This window comes from Drosophila arizonae, chromosome X, assembly GCF_054131065.1.
Source record: "Drosophila arizonae isolate 15081-1271.41 chromosome X, UAZ_ARI_1.0, whole genome shotgun sequence".
Lineage (NCBI taxonomy): Eukaryota > Metazoa > Arthropoda > Insecta > Diptera > Drosophilidae > Drosophila > Drosophila arizonae.
Window position 1 is genome coordinate 19,251,581 of NC_142927.1, and position 11,929 is coordinate 19,263,509.

Sequence of the window (11,929 nt, forward strand, 5' to 3'; positions counted from 1 at the left end):
TGACTCGATACTTTCGCTGAATAGATACAATGCAATTTAAGCGGTCTGATAAGACTCTTAGCTTAGTTCAACAAGCTTTGCATATATTGTATATGGGGGGGAAACCCTTTTGCTTGAGTCGCTTAAATATTCAAACATTTCTCCTTTAAATAAACAAACTTTTTATACCTTGATGAAATGGAATGTAAGGGTATAATGCTCTTGTGGAAATGTATGTAACATGCAGAAGAAGGCGTGGCAGAGTACATGCAGTACATATGCAGTCGTGTCTAAATCGAAAATCGCGATAGATCGAACAAAAATTCTATCCCTTTGAAAGATTTTCGCTTTTAGGACGCTTATAGCGTCCGGAACCGAAATTCTGGTCCCCAGGCAAACTTATATATAAGCAAACTGATACGGCTATAAAGACGGTCCTACTATAAGTATATACAAGTATCATCAAGCCGACGAGTTGAGTTGAATTGCTTTTTTTTTATGTGTTTTGGGATTTTTGATACATTGCCATATATGAATGTATATGATTTACTTATCAGCTCTTCATTGCCTACAGGGTATCTCCTGGTCTTGCAGCTTCAACTCCTCTCTCACTCTTACGTTGTGGCACTGTTTAGTTATTCTTTAACCGTTTTCAATATATGATGATATCCTTTGTCTTGACGTGTCTATAAAAATATGTTAAATAAGTCTTTGTCTGCAACATGTATAGATATTTATATATATCTATAGATACCTACATACACGGTCGATACACCGTCGTCTCATCATCTATCCTCTATCAAGCTGAAATCCATTCAGGCAGCCAAATTTGGCAGCGCACGTGGGGAGGAAGGGAAATTGTTTAAGTAGATGCTGCGGCACCTGTGTGTGAACGCGTGTGTGTGTATGGGCGTGTACGGCAAAGATACGCATATTTAAATCTTGGCCTGCCACGCCCATTTTAAACGCCCAGCTCAGATGGCACACGATGACAAATCATAGCTGGAAATCGAGAAAAAAATGCGCTGCCAAAGCCGGATTCAATCTGGGAATCTGATTTGTGGTCTGAGTTTGAGTTTGAGTTTGGATTTCGTTTTGGGTTCGAGCTCAAGTTTGAGTTTTGGGCTGCGCTAGCGACAGCCGCAGGCGCACTTTGGCCGCATAGGCCCATTGAGATTGAAGTCACTTCCGACAGCTACAGTTAGTCGCATATTTGACAAAGACGTCAGGCAAGCGGAATGACGAATGCGATTCTGAATGGGAATGGGAAAGGAGTGAGCGTGAATGTGAATGTGAATGTGAATGTGAATGGAACTTAGCAGTTATGCCATACCGTAGTCTCTCAATACACAAATTTATGCAAGCTGTTGGCGCTGCCCTGCCCCGACTGGGCAATTTTCCCATCTGCTCACACACACACGCACACGTCCTCGCACACTTATACAAAAGTGCGCTGCTACTCAAACATATGCGGGTTTCACAGAGCTCTCAATTGGTTTTTCTTCTTTCCTGTTTCATTTCTTGTCTGCTTATACTCTACCAGAGGGCATTCCAGCCTGTCCACTGCCTATGCAAACGGTGGCCTTCGCATTGCAGCATAGACTTCATAATTCACTCGGTATGTACATACATACATATATTTATGAAGGCTTCCAGCCAAACTGGCTTCATCGTTCGACTATTCAGATTTTGGCTACGACTTTAACTAGTTTTCAGAAACTGAAACGGAAGCAACAACTGCAACTGCAACGGCAACTGCAACTGCAACTGCAACTGTGTATTCAATATTCAAATTTGATTGAAATTAAAGTTAATGCATATAGAATTTGTTTGTTTCACAATATATTCGCAGCCTGCTTTACATTGAGAAGTGTGTTAATGATGTAATGTATATATCAGAAATGATAATAGTACTCGCATAGAGCTTCTGGCCGATAGTTATATCGGTATGTATGTAATGTTGTGAAGACTGAATTGATTGAGTTGGTTTGAGTGGGATGTTAATTAATACTAAAATCGAGTAGACTGATACTGACGATGCTGTCAGATATAGAACTAGAAGTGGTATATACATATATGCACGTATACACACATGCAGAGAAGATATTTCATAAATAATGAATAATTAATTTTCATTTCTTTCATTGAATAATTAATTAAAAAATATCTAGACCGGTTTAATCATTAGAACCCAAACATTTTCTTTGATTATTAAAGGTAAAGGTGGAATTTCCCTTATTTTTGCAGTTTTAATAATGTAACTGAACGTATGAGGAAAATCAGTGGACATAAACTCGTTGCTTAGTTCTTATTTTATTTTTATTAATAGTAGATGTTTTGCTTTTATAATAGATTTTTTTTATTATTTTTTATTACTTTAAATTTTTGATTATTCTTTGAGCTCATTACAAATTTCTATATTTAAAAACATTTTTTTTTTTTTTTTAATTTATAGTATAATAAAAAATAATAGAATAATGGATATAATATTCTCACAAAAACTACAAATGAAAATATATTAAAATCATATTAAAATATTATTAAATAGATAAAAGACAAAACGTAAATAAAATAACAATATAAAGTTTATAAAAATATTAATGGCCACCCTTTCATTTCAATATGTATATGAAAGCAACAAGTAATAAATAAATAAATAAATAGATAATATATAAAAATAAAAAATAAGAAATAAAAATAATAATAAACAATAACAGTTCAAATAATGTTTATTTTTTTTTTTTAACTCTTAACAGCAGATACGCGAAATACCCACATAAACAGATTTCGTATATAGCCAACAGCTTGCAAGAGTATTCCATATGCGACGGACGAAACTCCATTGTTTATTTGTTTTGCTTCTCTGCTTTTGCTGTTGTGTTTAAGCAACAAAGGCGCGTATAAGTAATATAATGTGCTTGCATTACCAACACACACAAACACACTCACACACGGACAAAGAGACGCACACATTGAAACTAGAGCCATTTATTGTAGACCATAATATACATCTACTGATATACGCATATATATTTCTATATATACATATATGTATATATACATATATATCTGGTCATTGTGTAGTTATGCTCAAATGTAGTTACATAATTTGCTGCTCGACTGCTGCCAATGTTGTTGCTGTGGCTGTTGCTGCTGCTGTTGCTGTTGCTGTTGCTGTTCCTGACACACAAATTAGAGCCATGGCCATAACATTCATGTGCCTGCTCCAACAAATATGCAATAAAATAAAACTACACTTAAACGCCAGCTGGCCAAAACGAGTGTCATTGAAAAGTGCGAATTGGCATGGGAGCGGGCGCTAGCTGCCGTCTCGCATTGGGTCGAAGATATGAATAATCAGCGTGTTTCCCACCCGTACCCAAAAAAAAAAGCAAAAACGTAATACGCAAAAAGAAAAAAAAAATGTAAAAGAATGCAAACCAATCAACAAGCAAATCCAATACAACCCAAGGGAGACCCAAAAAAAAAAAAAAAAAACAAGTAAGAACGTTGCAGTCGGGCGTTACCGACTGCGGAATACTCATTCACATCCCATCAACAATTTAGTAGTTAAGTTTCGTTCTAATACTGTAGAATATACAGGTTTTTCCGATTTGCCACGCCCCAACTGGGCGTAGACACCTCATTTTTGATCAGTTTTTAGAAAGAGATAACGTTACCCTAACTGCAAAGTTTGAATGCTTACCCTAAAAAAATGTGAAAATTACAGGGTATTTTTCGATATGCCACGCCCCTAAAGAGGCGTAAGAATTATTTTTGGGGAATCGATAGAGGAGGCTACCAGTAACTCAACTATCCAAATTTGAAGCTTCTAGCTATTATACGTTAGGAGATATAAACTTTTGCGGTTTGCCACGCCCCCTGTGGGCGGACATATATCCGACAAAACTTTTTGGTCTTGGGTGATCAGTCCGAGTATATATACAAAATTTGAGGTCTCTGCCATCAATAGTGTCCAAAATATAGGAGAATTTAAAAAATCACTATATCTTCAGGTCAGATTTGCCACGCCCCCAACGGGCGTAGACTTATAATTTATCTTCAGACTTTATAGAATCATACCATTAACTGGCGTGCAAAATTTCAGCATTCTAGGTTTACAGCTTTAGGAGATACAGTTTTATCCGATTTGCCACGCCCCCAATGGGCGTAGATATATCCGCCATAGCTCGTGATCTTGGGTGGTCAACGCGGACCTACATACCAAGTTTCAGCTTTCTAGCTCTTCAACAAACATGATTTCTGGTATATCGGAAAATGCATTTTCCGATTTGCCACGCCCCTAGTGGGCGGATCGGGAAAATTTTAACACTTTATAAATCGGAGATATACACGAGTATGTGTTCCAAATTTCAAGTCTCTAGCTTCAATAGCGCCGAAATAGATTGCGTTCATACGGACAGACGGACAGACGGACGGACGGACAGACGGACAGACGGACAGACGGACAGACGGACGGACAGCAAGACGGACATTGCACAAAACCAATATACTGATTCACTTTCGTGAATGAGTATAAAAAAAAGAAAACTTGGGCTCTCAACGCGAGAGGAGACTAACTAACAGCCAAGCTAAGCAAAGCCAAGCCAAGCCAGGCCAGCCCCAGTGCCACGCCCACATAAAGAATTCAAATCGTATTGCCACTTAAACTCAAAATGGCTCGCTACACATGTCGCTTTATGCGTGGGTGTGTGCATGTGTGTGTGGGTGTGTGTGTTTGGGTGTGTGTGCGTCTATAGATTCCGGGTCTTGTGTAGCTCGCGCAATGTTTTCAATTATGGGTGCCATCAAGCCCGAAACTGAAATGTTTGAATACATTGCCATTTAGCCCAGGACAGGGCAGCTGTGCAAAGGAATGATGAGCATGGCGCGGATTGTCCTAAGGTCGTCCCCGGTCGGGAGACGTCGGAGGCAGTCGGGGACCGGCGCTGGCTGTCTGGGTGGCTTACGAGTCTGGTGTGGGCTTACGAGGTTTTTGGGGGGCGTGCCAACGCATATATCACAAGTGCGACACAAAACGTAAATCAAATGATATGCGAGTGCAAGTATGACAAGTATGTATTATGTTAGTAACTACGAGTATGTATTATCAGCAACGCCATATTGTGCCTCACACTACACACACGCGGCACACAAACTCCCCTACCAGCCCCAGCCCCAGCCCCATCCACAGTCCCAGCCCCAGCCACAGCCACAGCCCCAGCACGCCGTTTCACCCAGATTCTGGCGTCGAATGGCAACCGACGTTGTGCGTGCTGTGGTCCTGGTGACTGGCACCGGGTTCAAGTTCTGCCGGTCTAGCTCAGATCCCGCTCTGCCAGTGCCACTCCCAGTTAGTTCCAGTCTGGCTCTGTTACTGTTGCTGTTTCATGGCCGAATAACAACAGCAGCAGCAAAAGCAGCGAGACCAAGCAGAACAAGTCAGAAGTAACGGCAAACGAGTGACATGTTTATCGCCATATTTTCCGAGCCATGACTAAAGAGCCAAACGCATAAATACTGTGAAAAGCAGGCGACAAAAGATCAAGAGCAATGATGAACGGGAACGGGAGTGGGAGTGGGAGTGGCAGCGGGAGAGTGCCCACATACGTGAGTGCGAATGTGTGCACGCCCCGATTACGATGGCAAAGACAGGGCCAAGTTCTGTTGGCGAACCACAATTGAATAAAATGATCGCATCTAATTCCAGGCTAGTAAACTGAGATCTGTCACTCGTCCGAGTTGATTTATGTCGGAAATCTTGCGCAATTATTGTAAATTATAATTATATATGGCTGAGTGCCTAAGACTCTGCTATTTATATATGTATATCGATTTATGTTATGGAACTCGCATATCATATATTTACCTATGTATATTCGACTAATATATTAAAGAAACTGTAACTTTATTCCCCTCAAAAAGAAGCCCTTTTGTTGTTGCATTTATCGATCAACTACTAACAAATCGATATGTCGCCACTCAAATATGAAATAATCTGATGTATTGGGGGATATAAATCATAATTGAAGCTGCTGATTGATATCGCTAACAATATGTTTGGTCTTGCCTGTTAATAGCTTGATGTAAGTCATATATCGACAAAACCAAAATTGACTTATCGATCCATTACCATTTCCAGCCTATCAACTATGGCCTGAACAAGGAAGCATTTCACATCCACATCGAGCTGCAGTAGCAGCAGCAGCCAATAACCATAATAATTGAATTGATTCTAGCTTTTTGGACACATTTATCGATAACTTGATTTAAGCTGACTGCCACTACAGATTGGGTCGCGCGTCAGACAAATGACAAACTGCATTACAGCATCCGGCAGCTGATTTGCCCCTTATACACATACACATATATAGATGTAGCGTACACATACATACATATGTACATACGTATGTATGTTGTCCCGCTCGAGTGGTGCTTGGCTGCTATTAGTGGTGCTAGCTGGTGTTGTTGGCCATCAATCTGCATTCATGGCATTCATCATCCAAAAAACAGAGTCAGATACAAATATGGCGACACAAAAACCATTTGCAAATACCTACTCGTATGCTACATACATGAATTCACACACAGGCACACGCACGCATGTGTATGTAAAACAAGTAAGAAAGCTCTAGTCGAGACTGCTCGACTACGAGATTCCCTGAACCCTTCGAGCAATGGCAATTTCAATCATTTTTCGCTACTTTCTGCTTACACAACTTTTCTTGTGGATACGATCTTCATGAAACTTTCAGATTATGATTATAACATGGATATGCATATAGATAGATAGATAGATGTAGATACATATGCCAAAGCACAAGTCTCTAGTATTTGAAATACGTCTTTTACAAACATAGGGGTGAGGTGGTGGGTACAGAGGTGGGGGTACATTTTAACGAAACGCGAAATTGTATAAAATTCATATAAGTATACATTTAAAATTTAGAGACTCTAGCGTTAAAGGTGTAGGAGATATAATTTTATAACTGGTTTTCTTTTATTGATAAAAAAAAAAAAAAGAAAAAACGGGATGAGTTATCGATTTTTGGTGATAAACTCGATATCCGCGCTGTAAATACGGATATTTTAAAAATTTATTTAAAGTCTCTAGCTCTTATATCTTCTGAAATCAAGAATGTATATACTTTGTGGGGTCTGCCACGCCTCCTTCTGCCTGTTACATACATTTCAACAAAACCATTATACCCTGATTTCCCATTTTCCATGGGTTCAGGGTATAAAAAGAAGAAATCGGTGGCTTTTGTCAATTGGTATTCCCATCGTACGAATACTGCTGCTGGAAATGGGCCAAATTGGATATAGCGAGGCTGGGGCCGGAGTTGGGGCTGTGGATGGAGCTGCAACGCTGTTGTCAAGCGTAAAAAAGCGTCATTGAGATGTCAACTGTGAAAAGTGCGACCGGGTCCCGGGAACATCCATGTGGTGAGCCAATAAATATCGTGTTTAAGCCAACACCCAAACAAAGTGATGCGAAAATAACACAGCGACTGTCAGGCCAATCGGTTGGGCCGACGGCCGAGGCGGGTCCGTCGCACAGCGAGGAGGGACAGAGGCATGGCAAGGCATTAGGGGGAGGGGGACGAGGGAGGTGTAGAACGTGGCGACAGTGCGACTATGGATCGGTGGGTGCGGCTTTTGGCCATTGTGTACGCACATGGCAAACAGTGTGAAGGCGTTGGAGCATAAACAGTTTTTGACATTGTCAGGCCCAAGACACATGCTAATGCCTGACTGCCTCGGCAATCGGCGCACACACACACACCCTCATCGTGCTTGTGCGCACGTCTGTGTGCTTGTGTGCTTGTGTGTGAGTGGGTCGGCTTTGTTGGCCGCACACACGGCTTGTCCAGTCAGCCATAAACGTTATCTGTTCATTGCGACAAATGCATGAATAGTTGCGTCTCATGCTCCCGTCCCATGCCCCGATCTTGTACCCGGTACGGCCCCCGCCCGAGCATATGGGCATGACAAAATGCGACTGAACAAGTTGTGTGCGGCGAGTGTGTATGTCTGCTAAAGGCAAAGGCCAACATCCTCGACTATGCCGTTAAGTAAAAGCTCGTTTAATTTGAAAATGAGCCATTTACAGCAGAGACCAGACCAGACCAGACCAGACCAAGCGAGATTCCAGGTCGCACAACAGTTTATTTCCATTTTTGCCTATGCTTTGCTCTACATAAACTGTTTAATAAAAAGCCTCAGAGAGACGACAGCTAAACCTTCGATGTGACCCAGTTAGTAGACCAGCTGGATAACATACAGATCTGGCCTTCCGGGTTAGCCTATCTGTATGGCTTAGAGCAGGTGACGAAAGTAGAGTAAATGAGTTTTCATAATAATAATAATAATATTATTATTATAATAATTACAATAATATGAACAATAATTAGACTAATGAGTTAGAGTAATGATGATAATAGCAGTATTTACCAAAAAAATAACTGTGATAATAATAATAATTTATCATGATTAAAATAAGACTAATAAAAATATACTGCAGTCATAAAATAATAAACAATTAAGAAAGCTGTAGTCGAGACTGCTCGACTACGAGATCCCCTGAACCCTTCGAGCAATAGTTATTTCAATCAGTGTGCGCTTACTATGAGAACTTAATTGTTTAATAACTTCTTGTGGACATACGATCTTCATGAAACTTTTAGATTATGAGTATAAAATGGATATGCATGCATTTGCCAAGCACAAGTCTCTAGTATTTGAAATACGCATTTTACAAATGTGGGGGTGGGGGTAGATTTTAACAAAAACCGAAATTGTATAAAATGCATATAAGTATACATATAAAATTTGGAGACTCTAGCTTTAAAGTTGTATGTAATTAACACCCCAATGGTCATTGACCCCCCAAGGTCAGCATACAGCATAACATTAACATTAACATTAACTTTAACATCAACATTAACATTAACATTAACATTAGCATTAGCATTACTATTACGTTATTAGTACGATCTAGTACGAAAGAAATTATTCAACAAATAAATTCTCATAATATTGGCCACACTGCAGCGCAGCCCAAGCGCAGTCGCTGCTTACTGCGCAGTTAGCAGACCGCGTGTTTATACTTGCCTCTCCTTCATTCTCTCTCTCTCTCTCTCTCTCTCTCCCGCAATATTTACAGGGTATTTGCAGTACCAAGCAACATTTGTCTTAGAAAGCTATCGTGCTATGTGCGTGAGAGGGTAGTCGATATCGGAGGCGTTACAATGACTATTTTTCAGTTGAGCAAGTGTTTACCACATGGCAATTTATACACATACAAAACCTAACTATCTACCCTTGACTTCGTTATATATAATATGTATATAGTATATACGTTGTATGCTGTGCATTTATACAACAAGCTGGCCAATAAATCGGCTGCTTTTATGGCCTGGCCCGAGATTCACGTTTGCGGCCGGGCCTTTGACTTTATGGAGTCCATTCCGCGACAGAACGTGACATGAAAGCTTCGGCCAACTACGTTAACACCCGGACGCTTGGACGCCGGGACAACGGGACGCCGGGACACTTGTATGCCAGAGCTGAAGCTGTGAACCGATTTGTCATTATTATTGGAGACACACGGCAAAGCGGCCATAAAAGCCATACATGCAACACGCTGCTGCCACAACAACAACAAACAATGATAAGCCACACGCGCGCCTATGGGGCACAAAAGTCGAAATGTTGACAAACAGCTTAAAAATTGAACGTACCGCCGCGACTCGCGACGATTGCGGACTGTGAATGTTGCACAAACATACGCATTTGCGCCGCACGCTATTTGTATATAGAGTGGGGCTTACAAGCTTATCACTAACGGCTTCGCCGACCTTTAATACCCTATAAAAACTAAAATGCCCATGAAATGGATCGCAAAATGGGAATAACTATAGTAAGGTACATAGGTAATGTCTGGGAAGAAGAAAGAATGCGAGCCTAAGGAAATACAACGGAATAAGACAGGGAGAGTAAAAGAGAAAAAGAGGAGGTCGAGGGAGTGAGGAGATTGAGAGAGAGAGAGAGAAGCCCACACGGAACCCGAGAGGAAAACTCATACAGGAAATGAGAGGTAAAGCCCGAAAGTAAATAAGAAAGAAACTTTGCGAAAAAGTAAAAGTCAGTGAGAGAGAGTGAGATTGTGATAGACGGAAAAATATATATGACTAAATTTCTTATAAAAGAGAGAAATATATAGAGTATATACACATTAAAAAATATTGAGATAAATTTGAATCCATAAAATTTGGTATAGCATGAATGACAGAAGCGAAGACATAAAAGCTGATAATCAAAGATACAGAGAGAGAAAGGAAACAAATAGGGTGACACAGATAGAGGCAGAGAGAGAGGATGAAAGTTAGAGAGACAGAGAGAGAGAGAGAGAGAGAGAGAGAGAGAGAGAAGTAGAGAGACAGAGAATGCTTTATATATGAGGAAAAAGGTGAAGTTGATATCGCAAGTATATCAAGCGAGAGAGAGAGAGAGAGAGAGAGAGAGAGAGAGGAGGGCGAGAGGAGGGTGAGAGCAAACAGAAGAAAAGTAATGATGCAAAGCGAAAAGAAAGCTGCGACATGAGCAAGCGTTATTTGAAAAGTTTCATACGGACTACAAATTCCAAGACAAATATAAATTTCAACTAAAAACTGCCCAAAATTTAAAGCTTGTGCATCGCGCTGCACATTCGTTCTAAAATAGAACAGGGTATTACTGGATGGACTGCTCGTATCGTAGTTGACATCATATTGAGTTGGTTGAAAGCGATTTCAATTGACCGCTTAATACTGACATCCTCTTGCAGGGCTTCACAGAAATCAATAGAAAGAAGCCTCAGTAATTTCGTATTAAAATCATTTATCACGTTCCGAGTGATGAATGGAAACAAAAAATGTGTTTATTGAACCGAAAGATAAAAGACCAATTTGTAAGAGGCAGGCCAATAAGCTCTTGGCTCCGGGGCAAAGAGTGCTGAGAATACCTTTTAAAAAACAGTTGATAGAACTTATGCGAGATGAGTTAAAAAACGCCGCTCAACATAATCCGAATCCTCCATAAGCAGAAGCCTCGATAGACGCTGCAACTGTATGAAAAAAACTTAGTATAATTCAGCAAATTAAGTGACTAAAAATGTATGTGTAAATAGAAAATTAAATTTCTTAATGAAACTAGGTCGTTGGGGGCCATGTTCTGGGATGTTGAAAGCTCTGAAGCGCACCATTGTGTCTTGATGGCTCGACACTCGTTATGGATATGAGTGTGTGTGTGAGTATGTGTGTGTGTATGCATAATTCCTTGTGTATGGGTGTGTGTGTGTAGCTCGTTGAATTGTCGTCAATGGGCAAATATCTAGGCATTAATTGCAAGCAACCGACAGACGAGCCCAAGATGTATGCAACGCTTTGTGGGAGCTCGTTTGCATGTAGCCGGCCTGGCACACGCCTAGCGGGCTCAACTTGAGCGTGAGCTGCCAGTCGAGACTGCTGGCTGGTGGCTTAGCCAGGCAATTGCAATCAAGCCCAGGCAGTTGGAGCACGTGCCATCTCTTGGCCATCTGCTTAATTAGTTGTACCATAAGCGAATTTGTATTCAATTTCGCGCAAACGTTTCCCATTTCATAACAGAATCGCATGTCATGTGGCACAGCCCATAAATTATATTGCCAAACAACTTGGCAATTAAGTGCAGGCCAGCAACGTGCTAGCTCCACCGCCATCTTGGCTGAGTGTGGTGGGGAAGAGGAGGGGATGGGATCAGGGGAGATTGAACTACGAGAGCAGCACGGCCATCTCAGTTGGCGCGTGCCACACAAAAAGGGCCCAAAGACCAAAGAAAACCAAAAAAAAAAAAAACAAAAAAAACTACAAGCGAACGAGCGAGCGAGTTGATGCTGATATGGAGGCGATACAGCCGCTTGCCATATCAA

The 11,929-nt window shown here is 40.8% G+C and overlaps 1 long non-coding RNA gene across 1 annotated transcript; it reads right to left on the reverse strand.

The window, feature by feature from the left end:
• Positions 1–381: 381 nt before the first annotated feature.
• On the reverse strand, positions 382–1,983 carry LOC149267987 (uncharacterized). The gene is made up of 3 exons (XR_016271054.1): positions 1,313–1,983; positions 738–1,232; positions 382–665 (listed from the first exon to the last, which is right to left on the reverse strand). It is a non-coding gene; the product is annotated as an uncharacterized LOC149267987 (long non-coding RNA).
• Positions 1,984–11,929: the final 9,946 nt, after the last annotated feature.